Source organism: Pleurodeles waltl, chromosome 11 (assembly GCF_031143425.1).
Source record: "Pleurodeles waltl isolate 20211129_DDA chromosome 11, aPleWal1.hap1.20221129, whole genome shotgun sequence".
NCBI classification, from domain to species: Eukaryota; Metazoa; Chordata; class Amphibia; order Caudata; family Salamandridae; genus Pleurodeles; species Pleurodeles waltl.
Genome location: NC_090450.1, coordinates 16,014,335 through 16,026,666, shown reverse-complemented (window position 1 = coordinate 16,026,666; position 12,332 = coordinate 16,014,335). Strand labels below are relative to the sequence as shown.

Below are 12,332 nucleotides of genomic sequence, written 5' to 3'. Positions count from 1 at the left end.
AAGACCTGCAATACTGCCCAATGTAAACCCTCAAGACCTGCACTGCTTCCTAATGTAAACTCACGAGCTGCAACACTGCCCAACATATAACAAATACATTATCGACCAGCGTAAAACCCCAAGCACTTCAATACTGCCCAATGTAAACCCTCAAGACCTGCACTGCCGCCCATTGTAAAACAAATAAAATACAGCCAAAATGAAACCCTCATGATCTGCAATACTGCCCAATGTAAACCCTGAAGATCTGCAATACTGCCCTATGTAAACCCTGAAGATCTGCAATACTGCCCAATGTAAACCCTGAAGATCTGCAATACTGCCCTATGTAAACACTGAAGATCTGCAATACTGCCCTATGTAAACACTGAAGATCTGCAATACTGCCCAATGTAAGCCCCCAAGATCTGCAATACTGCCCAATGTAAACCGCCAAGATCTGCAATACTGCCCAATGTAAACCCTCAAGACCTGCAATACTGCTCAATGTAATCCCTCATGTTCTGAAATACTGTCCAATGAAAACCCTCATGTTCTGTAATACTTCCCAATGTAAACCCTCAAGATGTTCCCTACTGCTTAATGTAAGACCTCACGATCTGCAATACTGCCCAATGTAAAACCTCAAGATCTGCAATACTACCCAATGTAAACCCTGAAGATCTCCAATGCTGCCCTATGTAAACCCTCAAGATGTTCCCTACTGCTTAATGTAAACCCTCAAGATCTGCAATACTGCCCAATGTAAACTCTCAAGATCTACAATACTGCCCAATGTAAACTTTCAAGAGCTGCATTACTGCCCAACGTAAACCCTGAAGATCTGCAATACTGCCCAATGTAAACCCTGAAGATCTGCAATACTGCCCTATGTAAACCCTGAAGATCTGCAATATTGCCCTATGTAAACCCTCAAGATCTGCAATACTGCCCAATGTAAACCCTCAAGATCTGCAATACTGCCCAATGTAAACCCTCAAGATCTGCAATACTGCCCAATGTAAACCCTCAAGATCTGCAATACTGCCCAATGTAAAACCTCAAGATCTGCAATAGTGCCCAAATATAAACCATCAGGATCTGCAATACTGCCCAATGTAAACCCTCAAGATCTGCAATACTGCCCAATTTAAACCTTCAAGAGCTGCACTACTGTCCAATGTAAAAGCTCAAGCGCTTCAATACTGCCTAATGTAAGCCCTCAAGATCTGCAATACTGCCCACTGTAAACCCTCAGGATCTGCAAAACTGCCCACTGTAAACCTTAAAGAGCTGCACTACGGTCCAATGTAAAACCTCAAGCACTTCAATACTGCCTAATGTAAGCCCTGAAGATATGCAATACTGCCCACTGTAAACCCTCAAGATCTGCAATACTGCCCAATGTAAACATTCAAGAGCTGCACTACTGCCCAATGTAAACCCTCTAGACCTGCAATACTGCCCAATGTAAACCCTCTAGACCTTCAATACTGCCCAATGTAAACCCTCAAGATCTGCAATACTGCCCAATGCAAGCCCTCAAGATCTCCAATGCTGCCCTATGTAAACCCTCAAGATGTTCCCTACTGCTTAATGTAAACCCTCAAGATCTGCAATACTGCCCAATGTAAACTCTCAAGATCTACAATACTGCCCAATGTAAACTTTCAAGAGCTGCATTACTGCCCAACGTAAACCCTGAAGATCTGCAATACTGCCCAATGTAAACCCTGAAGATCTGCAATACTGCCCAATGTAAACCCTGAAGATCTGCAATACTGCCCTATGTAAACCCTGAAGATCTGCAATATTGCCCTATGTAAACCCTCAAGATCTGCAATACTGCCCAATGTAAACCCTCAAGATCTGCAATACTGCCCAATGTAAACCCTCAAGATCTGCAATACTGCCCAATGTAAACCCTCAAGATCTGCAATACTGCCCAATGTAAAACCTCAAGATCTGCAATAGTGCCCAAATATAAACCATCAGGATCTGCAATACTGCCCAATGTAAACCCTCAAGATCTGCCATACTGCCCAATTTAAACCTTCAAGAGCTGCACTACTGTCCAATGTAAAACCTCAAGCGCTTCAATACTGCCTAATGTAAGCCCTCAAGATCTGCAATACTGCCCACTGTAAACCCTCCGGATCTGCAAAACTGCCCACTGTAAACCTTAAAGAGCTGCACTACGGTCCAATGTAAAACCTCAAGCACTTCAATACTGCCTAATGTAAGCCCTGAAGATATGCAATACTGCCCACTGTAAACCCTCAAGATCTGCAATACTGCCCAATGTAAACATTCAAGAGCTGCACTACTGTCCAATGTAAAACCTCAAACACTTCAATACTGCCTTATGTAATCCCTCAAGATCTGCAATACTGCCCAATGTAAACCCTCAAGATCTGAAATACTGCCCAATGTAAACCCTCAAGATATGCAATACTGCCTAATGTAAACCCTCAAGATATGCAATACTGCCCAATGTAAACCCTCAAGATATGCAATACTGCCCAATGTAAACCCTCAAGATATGCAATACTGCCCAATGTAAACTCTCAAGATCTGCAATACTGCCCAATGTAAACTCTCAAGATCTGCAATACTGCCCAATGTAAACCCTCTAGACCTGCAATACTGCCCAATGTAAACCCTCTAGACCTTCAATACTGCCCAATGTAAACCCTCAAGATCTGCAATACTGCCCAATGCAAGCCCTCAAGATCTGCAATACTGCCCAATGTAAACCCTCAAGATCTGAAATACTGCCCAATGTAAACCCTCAAGATATGCAATACTGCCTAATGTAAACCCTCAAGATATGCAATACTGCCCAATGTAAACCCTCAAGATATGCAATACTGCCCAATGTAAACCCTCAAGATATGCAATACTGCCCAATGTAAACTCTCAAGATCTGCAATACTGCCCAATGTAAACTCTCAAGATCTGCAATACTGCCCAATGTAAACCCTCTAGACCTGCAATACTGCCCAATGTAAACCCTCTAGACCTTCAATACTGCCCAATGTAAACCCTCAAGATCTGCAATACTGCCCAATGCAAGCCCTCAAGATCTGCAATACTGCCCAATGCAAGTCCTCAAGATCTGCAATACTGCCCAATGCAAGTCCTCAAGATCTGCAATACTGCCCAAATGCAAGCCCTCAAGACCTGCAATACTGCCCAATGTAAACCCTCAAGATCTGCAATACTGCCCAATGTAAAACAATAAAATACTGCCCAGTGTAAAACCTCAAGCACTTCAATACTGCCCAACGCAAACCCACATGATCTACACTGCCACCTGATGTTAACTCTCAAGATCTGCAATGCTGCCCAATGTAAGCCCTCAAGATCTGCAATGCTGCCTAATGTAAGCCAGCAAGATCTGCAATGTTGCCAATGTAAACCCTTAAGATCTGAAATACTGCCCAATGTAAACCCTTATGATCTGCATTACCACCTGATGTAAACCCACAAGATCTGCAATACTGCCTAATGTAGGCCCTCAAGATCTGCAATACTGCCCAATGTAAGCCCTCAAGATCCGCAATGGTGCCCAATGTAAGCCCTCAAGATCTGCAATACTGCCCAATGTAAACCCTCAAGATCTGAAATACTGCCCAGTGTAAACCCTCAAGATCTGAAATACTGCCCAGTGTAAACCCTCATAATCTGCATTACCACCTGATGTTAACCCACAAGATCTCCAATTCTGCCCAATGTAGGCCCTCAAGATCTGCAATACTGCCCAATGTAAGCCCTCAAGATCTGCAATGCTGCCCAATGTAAACCCTCAAGATCTACAATACTTCCCAATGTAAAACAAGAAAATACTGCCCAGTGTAAATTCTCAGGATCTGCTCAGTTGAGACAGCACAGCCAGTCTCTCACCTCAGACAGCAGATTCGCCTCGCCTGTCCCTTAAATGAGATCTAATCAGGCAGGGCAGAGGCACCAGCTCTGCAGAAATACCCCCCACAAAGGTGAGTACCTCAAATACTATAAGGGGAAGCAGTAGAAACTGAAATGTAGTACTCAGTTTCTTTTTTTTTTCTAAGTCACAAATATTCATGGAGTTGCAGTGGCAACATAATATAAGGTCCATCAAATAAAGCCGACCGCAGCTGATTATAAATGATAAAATCAATATTTATTCTTGCCTCCTTGACATAAGACACATCCAATGAGCCCCACGAGGGACTTCCCCGTGGGAACTGTTTACAGGTGAGGACCTCCCTGATTACCTGTCTACCTCTGTTGTGTACATCTTGCAGGGTCAGGGACAAGCGAGCCTTTGGGAAAGAACTGCAGAAACAACTCCAGTGAGACAGAGAAAACAAGGGGACGTGGAAAGATGGGTTCAAAGGACTCTCACAACCGAGCATTAGGCACAGAAGGATCGGACTCCGCAGCAGAGAGGGTGGTACTCCAGAGCACCAGAAACAGAGCAACTCATGGTCTGTCTCGTGCCAGCCACAAGAAAACAATGATTGGTGAACTCAGGAGGCCACATCTCAATGGGAATCAATACAAGGAGCTCACCCCCCAGGTGAGCAGCAAACATTAACAAGCATTGCACAAGAGAGCCTCTGGCAAGAGACCACCTAGGACAGTTTGGGGGGGATCACTGCCCCTACACAACAACTGCCAAAGCTGAAAAACCTCAACGCCCCCCCCCCAACACCCACCCAGTAAACCACAATATGGAGGCAATGCACTGCACACCTGACAAGTCAGACGGGTTGGGCTGGAAAGCCGCCACACCCAGCCACCTTTAAGGAACAGTCCAGGAGGATAACTCACTCCCTGCAAACCATCCAGCAGCATCAATGGGGTACAGGAACAAGAACCCCCAGAGGAGAACTCCTGGGGCATCAGAGCTGCAGATACACGTCAGCACAAAGCGCCAAGAGGCCAAGGAATGGGGACACACTGCACTACACAGACACCTCGTAACACCACACAGTAATGTATTTATGGCATTCCCATGGAGTAGTGACGCAATTCCACGAGTAAACTAAAGTGTACTGCCACACTTCAGTAATGTTACTTATTTCATTCATATTACCACTGTACTGACGTCATTCTACAGTAAAGGTATCATGATGGAACGTTACCCACTGAAGTTATTTACCCTCGTTGGGGCAAGGTTACCCCTGAAGTGACCGGTCTCACTGCAGTTGTTTCACCTGGTCGGAGATAGGTGACTCCCCCAGACCCCACCCACCCCCCCCTGCAGTGATGCAGGTATTTCACGTTGTCGGGCAGGGCTACCCTCCCCAGGTTTGAGCAATACTCATACCACATCCATACTGCAGTTGCTACACTTCTTTAGCGCAGTACATCCCCTGCAGTGAGGCCTCCCTCTAGTAATTATGTCTTTGCAGGAATGGTACCCCTGTAGTTATTACATGCCCTGGGAGCAATCTTACCATTTAGTAAAATTATCCTCTCTAGTCTAACCACCGCTGCGGGTATTTCCCTGCCTTGAAGTAATGTCAGACCCTGGAGTAACGTCCCTAATCCCTGCGGATGTGTACAAGTGCATTCATTCCCCTCCCAAGAAGTAGTGTCAGACCCTGCAGTAACACTGCCTGTCCCTGCAGGGTGGGTACACGTGCAGTTATCCCCTTCTCTTGAAGTAGTGTCAGAGCCTGCAGGGTGGGTAGAGGTGCAGATATTCCCCTCTCTTGAAGTAGTGTCAGACCCTGCAGGGTGGGTAGACGTGCAGATATTCCCCTCTCTTGAAGTAGTGACAGACCCTGCAAGATGGGTACAAGGGCAGTTATTCCCCTTTGCTGAAGTAGTGTCAGACCCTGCAGGGTGGGTACAAGTGCAGTTATTCCCCTTTGATGAAGTAGTGTCAGACCCTGCAGGGTGGGTACAAGGGCAGTTATTCCCCTCTCTTGAAGTAGTGTCAGACCCTGCAGGGTGGGTACAAGGGCAGTTATTACCCTCTCTTGAAGTAGTGTCAGACCCTGCAGGGTGGGTACAAGGGCAGTTATTCCCTTCTCTTGAAGTAGTGTCGGACCCTGCAGGGTGGGTAGCGGTGCAGTTTTTCCCTTCTCTTGAAGTAGTGTCCGACCCTGCAGGGTGGGTACAAGTGCAGTTATTACCCCCCTTGAAGTAGCGTCAAACCCTGCAGGGTGGGTACAAGTGCAGTTATTACCCCCTCTTGAAATAGTCTCAGACCCTACAGGGTGGGTACAAGGGCAGTTATTCCCTTCTCTTGAAGTAGTGTCAGACCCTGCAGGGTGGGTACAAGTGCAGATATTCCACTTTGCTGAAGTAGTGTCAGACCCTGCAGGGTGGGTACAAGGGCAGTTATTACCCTCTCTTGAAGTAGTGTCAGACCCTGCAGGGTGGGTACAAGGGCAGTTATTCCCTTCTCTTGAAGTAGTGTCGGACCCTGCAGGGTGGGTAGCGGTGCAGTTTTTCCCTTCTCTTGAAGTAGTGTCCGACCCTGCAGGGTGGGTACAAGTGCAGTTATTACCCCCCTTGAAGTAGCGTCAAACCCTGCAGGGTGGGTACAAGTGCAGTTATTACCCCCTCTTGAAATAGTCTCAGACCCTACAGGGTGGGTACAAGGGCAGTTATTCCCTTCTCTTGAACTAGTGTCAGACCCTGCAGGGTGGGTACAAGGGCAGTTATTCCCTTCTCTTGGAGTAGTGTCAGACCCTGCAGGGTGGGTACAAGGGCAGTTATTCCCTTCTCTTGAAGTAGTGACAGACCCTGCAGGGTGGGTATAAGTACAGTCATTCCCCTCCCATGAAGTAGTGTCAGACCCTACAGGATGGGTACAAGGGCAGTTATTCCCTTCTCTTGGAGTAGTGTCAGACCCTGCAGGGTGGGTACAAGGGCAGTTATTCCCTTCTCTTGAAGTAGTGTCAGACCCTGCAGGGTGGGTACAAGGGCAGTTATTCCCTTCTCTTGAAGTAGTGACAGACCCTGCAGGGTGGGTATAAGTACAGTCATTCCCCTCCCATGAAGTAGTGTCAGACCCTACAGGATGGGTACAAGGGCAGTTATTCCCTTCTCTTGAACTAGTGTCAGACCCTGCGGGATGGGTACAAGGGCAGGTATTTCACTTTCTTGCATCTTTCAGCACTGGTAAAATACTGTTAATAGGACAGAACATGGACTGCCCAGCGGAGGAACAATACTTTTAATTGGCCGGTACCTGCACCCATATATTTCCCTGTCGAGCCCAGCACGTCCCCCGCACCTGCAGCAGAGCACCACCTATAGTACAGCACAGGCGGACTCCCCCCTTACCTGCCTGTCTTCCAGCCCCGGGCTCCGCTCCCCGGTGCGCTCCGTGCCCCCGGGTACTGCTGCTGTCCCTGCACCGCTGAAGCACAAGCACAACCCGAAAGTCTCCCTCTCCCTGCAGCTCCCGCAGTGACCTGCGCATGCGCGCCCAGTCCTACACCATCCGGGACCGCGCACGCGCAGTCTGCTGACATCCTTCGGGTCTGCGCACGCGCATTGCGTTCTCAAAGTCCTCCACTCACGCACGCGTGCTGAGCTCCGCTCTCGCGCCCGCCTTCACACGCCGCACGCATGCGCAGGTTCCCCAGTCTTTAAAGGGGCAGCACTTCCCATAATAACTCATTTCGCTTAGTTGGGGGCTCGCCTGTCACAGAGGGAAATGTCTGCTTGAGAGAAAGGGGCTCTGCATTCTGTTCATGACACATATGGACTCTGTCCTCGGTAGTTACAGTTAATTAGCCCCTTTGTGCACCATAGCTGCCAAGTTTCTCAGGTCCATGTGTGTTGCGCTGATCCGCTCCAGCTTTTTCCTTTGCATTGTGGGAGTTGTAGTTTTGTTTTATAATAGCAAAAAACTGCAAGTCCCAAAATTCAAAGGAAAAAAACAAAACAAATGAAGCAGCCCCTCACAGATTGACCTGGGTAACTTGGCAGAGCTGGTGTAGCGCATCAAAACCTAAAATGTGGCGCTGGAAATGGAAAAAAAAAATACCACTGGCCCTCGTAAAGTTGGAACAAGGAGTGCCAGCAGAAAGGGGAGCAGTGTCTTGAAAGGCGGAGTCTGACGCTCAACTCATACATTTATGTTTTTAACAATGCTACAAAGAAACTGGCAAAAGGGCACGTGACAGTTAAACTGATTTACTGAATTGGTCAATGCTGAATGCATTTGAAACTATTTTAGGTGTTAAGGGCCCTGCTGCAAGCCTCTTTGTAGCCCAGCAGTTGCAATTGCCAGGCAATAATAATACTAATGGTGGCAGGATAACTACAGTGGTTAATGCACTTGCTGGTGAGATATGTGTTTTGCCCATCCACCGTTTAGAATCACCATAAAGTAGTACAAATGGTTAATACTGCTGCCGCAAAGCACAACAGATAACATGCAGATCACAAGTTGTATTTAATGTAGATAGCTCAGTTGGTTACTTTTTTTTGACAGATATCTTTTTGTTAGTCATAGTTCACAAATTAAAACCTTTTTATATAACACAGAGTTTGAGTAAGCAAATCTCACCGGTACCCCCAGTGGTGTCCCCCAGTGGAGTCCAGCCCACCCAGAGGCATCAACAGGAGGTAGCCAGTAGCTGATGTCCTCTTAAAGATAACTGCTTGCGAAAGTCTTCAACAAACACTCAAGGTTTCTTGAGACAACAGCAGTTTGAGCTGTTGGTAAATGCAGAGGTTCTCGCTTACAACAAAATCTTCTTGACATTTGGTATTCCTGAACTGTCAAGTCTAACACTGTCCCCCCTGTCAAAGGGGAGGAGTTTAAACATTTTCCAGGTACACAGGGTTTCATCACAGAAAAATCAGGCCTTGAGGGCAAAGCTGGAGATGAGCGAGATGGCGTCTATTCTTTGGGATCCAAGCATTGCTTCCAAAACGTAACTTCTGAGACCCTCAGCTGAGCTTTCTTTGCCACAGTCTGCTTCATTATGCGTCAGATCCGGATGCAGCGGTGTAGAATGTCGCTTGCTGGTACACAGGATCCAAGCCGGCAGATGTTTGGTGGCTGGGGGGACTGTCCACCTGCCTGCAAGGATGTCAAGACAGGGCAGGGGCCGGTGATCAGGATGGCGCACACAAGCTCTGCCTGTAAGAGGAGTAGTGTGTAATGGCCTCAGTGTCCCAATCAACAGATGTGCCATCAAATACATACAGCGAATGGAGCACCTTCCACATCCTGGTGACGCGTGCTGGCTGAGCCTGGTCTGGCACTTGTATTTATTGGTACTGGACACTGGTGGCAGCACTGAGTGGACAGGCGCCCCCTGGGAGATGACGCAATACAAATAGCTCACACATTTGTCGGAGCCTGAGAGCCTTGTGTTGCATGTTGTCATACTCTGTTTGGGGGACCAGAGGGCAGAGAGGGACCCCTGGGCTCTGCCTATCTTAGCTGAGGACCTTTGCCACCGGTGTCCTAGGGCTGGTCCTACAAGGGTTCTGTAAAATGGGCCAAGTACAATTCCTTTGGCGCTTGACTCTCAGGTTAGCGAAGGTGAGTAGTCACAGGCTTGCCAGGAACGTAGTGTGGGGGAGGCAAGAGCTCAGAACTCAGCAGTCATCAGACAGACACAACAAAGTAAGGTCCAGCCCAGTGTTTATCTTTTATGTAAAAAGAAAGTTCTCTCATCACACACACCTAAATACTCCACTATTCAATGGAAATGACATACAGTGTTGCAGATTACATAATGTTAAACAGTGAGGAGCTACAGACCCTTTTTACCATTATCGACCTTCCTCAGACTAAGGCCGAGATCCCATATCTACAGCCCACAACAACACAAAGGGCTTAGGCAGGAATAGGCACAGATGTACATGACTAAACTACGCTCACCCATCAAATGTCCAAATCAGTTCAATATATACTTTTGGCAAAACATCTCAGACAGAGCTGCTGTTGGACCTGGCTTTTTGACGGGGACATCCCCAAACTTTTTTGCCTCCTTCCTCCTATTTTTTCTGACCTGTTGTTGTTGGCTTTTGACCTCTGAGCACTTTACCACTGCTAACCAGTGCTAAAGTGCATATGCTCTCTGTGTAAATTGTACTATTGATTGGTTTATCCATGATTGACTATTTAAATTACCTGTAAGTCCCTATTAGAGTGCACTACATGTGCCTAGGGCATGTAGATTAAATGCTACTAGTGGGCCTGCAGCACTGGTTGTGCCACCCACCTCAGTAGCCCCTTAACCTTGTCTCAGGCCTGCCATTGCAAGGCCTGTGTGTGCAGTTTCACTGCCACTTCGACTTGGCATTTAAAAGTACTTGCCAAGCCTAGAACTCCCCTTTTTCTACATATAAGTCATCCCTAATGTGTGCCCTAGGTAACCCCTAGAGCAGGGTGCTGTGTAGGTAAAAGGCAGGACATGTACCTGTGTAGTTATATGTCCTGGTAGTGTAAAACTCCTAAATTCGTTTTTACACTACTGTGAGGCCTGCTCCCTTCATAGGCTAACATTGGGGCTGCCCTCATACACTGTTGAAGTGGCAGCTGCTGATCTGAAAGGAGCAGGAAGGTCATATTTAGTATGGCCAGAATGGTAATCTAAAATCCTGCTGACTGGTGAAGTCGGATTTAATATTACTATTCTAGAAATGCCACTTTTAGAAAGTGAGCATTTCTTTGCACTAAAAACTTGTTGTGCCCTTCAATCCACGTCTGGCTAGGTTTAGTTGACAGCTCCTTGTGCATTCACTCAGACACACCCCAAACACAGGGTACTCAGCCTCACTTGCATACATCTGCATTTTGAATGGGTCTTCCTGGGCTGGGAGGGTGGAGGGCCTGCCCTCACACAAAGGACTGCCACACCCCCTACTGGGACTCTGGCAGACAGGATTGAGCTGAAAGGGAACTTGGTGCATTTCTTAGAGACTCTTTGAAATCACCCCCACTTCAAAGGCACAACTTAGTATAAAACAGGGCCTCTGCCCTACCTCATCAGACACTTGCTGGAGAAGAAACCGGAACCAGAAACTACATCCTGCCAAGAAGAACTGCCTGGCTGCTCAAAGGACTCACCTGTCTGCTTTCTCCAAAGGACTGCTGTCTTGCTGTTGCCCTGCTGCCTTGCTGAACTCTTGTCTGGCTGTGAAAGTGCTCTCCAAGGGCTTGGATAGAGCTTGCCTCCTGTTCCTTGAAGTCTCAGGACCAAAAAGACTTCTGCCTTTCACGTGGACGCTCCGTGCGCCGAAAATTTCGACGCACAGCTTGTTTCGCGGCGAGAAAAACGCCGCACACCGACGCTGATCAACACGACGCCCTCGGGACGATCGAGACTTCGACGCACAACCTCGCAAGGACAAAGCCGCCCGACTTCCAAGGAGAAATCGACGCGACACCTACCGTGAGTGCGAAACTTTGACGCACGGCCTCGCAAGGACAACGCCGCCCGACTTCCAAGGAGAAATCGACGCGACGCCTGCCGTGAGACCAAAATTTCGACGCACGGCCTCGCAAGGACAACGCCGCCCGACTTCCAAGGAGAAATCGACGCGACGCCTACCGTGAGATCGAAACTTCGACGCGCAGCCCCGCAGAACGACGCGCAGCCGGAAAATAAGCAGGAGAATCCACGCACAGACCCGGGACATCTGGTAATCCTCGCGATCCACAAAAAGAGACTGTCTGCGCGCCGGAAAACGACGCCCGACTTCCCCGCGTGGAAAAGAACGACGCAAGTCTGTGTGTGCTGAGGAGAAATCGACGCACACACCCCTTTTTCCACGCATCTCTTCTCCTGTGGCCCTCTGAGGAGATTTCCCACCAGAAACCAGGTACTCTGTGCTTGAAAGACACTTTATTGCTTTTTAAAAGACTTAAAGACACTTAATATCACTTTTCATTGATATCTTTACAAATTCGTATTGCAACTTTGATCGTTTTGACCTACAAGTACCCAGATAAATATTCTATATTTTTCTAAACACTGTGTGGTGTATTTTTGTGGTGTTATACTATGGTGTTGTATGATTTATTGCACAAATGCTTTACACATTGCCTTCTAAGTTAAGCCTGACTGCTCGTGCCAAGCTACCGGAGGGTGAGCACAGGCTGATTTTGGATTGTGTGTGACTTACCCTGACTAGAGTGAGGGTTCTTGCTTGGACAGAGGGCAACCTAACTGCCAACCAAAAACCCCATTTCTAACAGCTGCAAACTCATCCCTGTATGTTTAGCCTCTTGTCCCTCACACAGGATAAGCCCAGCAATTTACCACCTGGTTCTTGTTGCCATGTGAGCTGTGCTTGTGACGAGGGCTGGTTTTCTGCCCTCAGAGCAACAGTCCCTCTCCTGGGGGGGCCAGGTGGCCCTGCTCACAATGAAGTTC

At 47.7% G+C, this 12,332-nt stretch overlaps 1 protein-coding gene across 5 annotated transcripts in view; it reads right to left on the bottom strand.

The window, feature by feature from the left end:
* Nucleotides 1-7,427, bottom strand: part of TNK2 (tyrosine kinase non receptor 2) — a 372,582-nt gene extending 365,155 nt beyond the window's left edge. For 3 of the 5 annotated variants that reach the window (XM_069212823.1, XM_069212824.1, XM_069212825.1), the window contains exon 1: nucleotides 7,270-7,427. The gene's annotated coding sequence lies outside the window, so the exon portion shown is untranslated. The remainder of the gene's footprint in view (nucleotides 1-7,269) is intronic. The other 2 variants (XM_069212826.1, XM_069212827.1) reach the window with 1 other exon arrangement.
* Nucleotides 7,428-12,332: the final 4,905 nt, after the last annotated feature.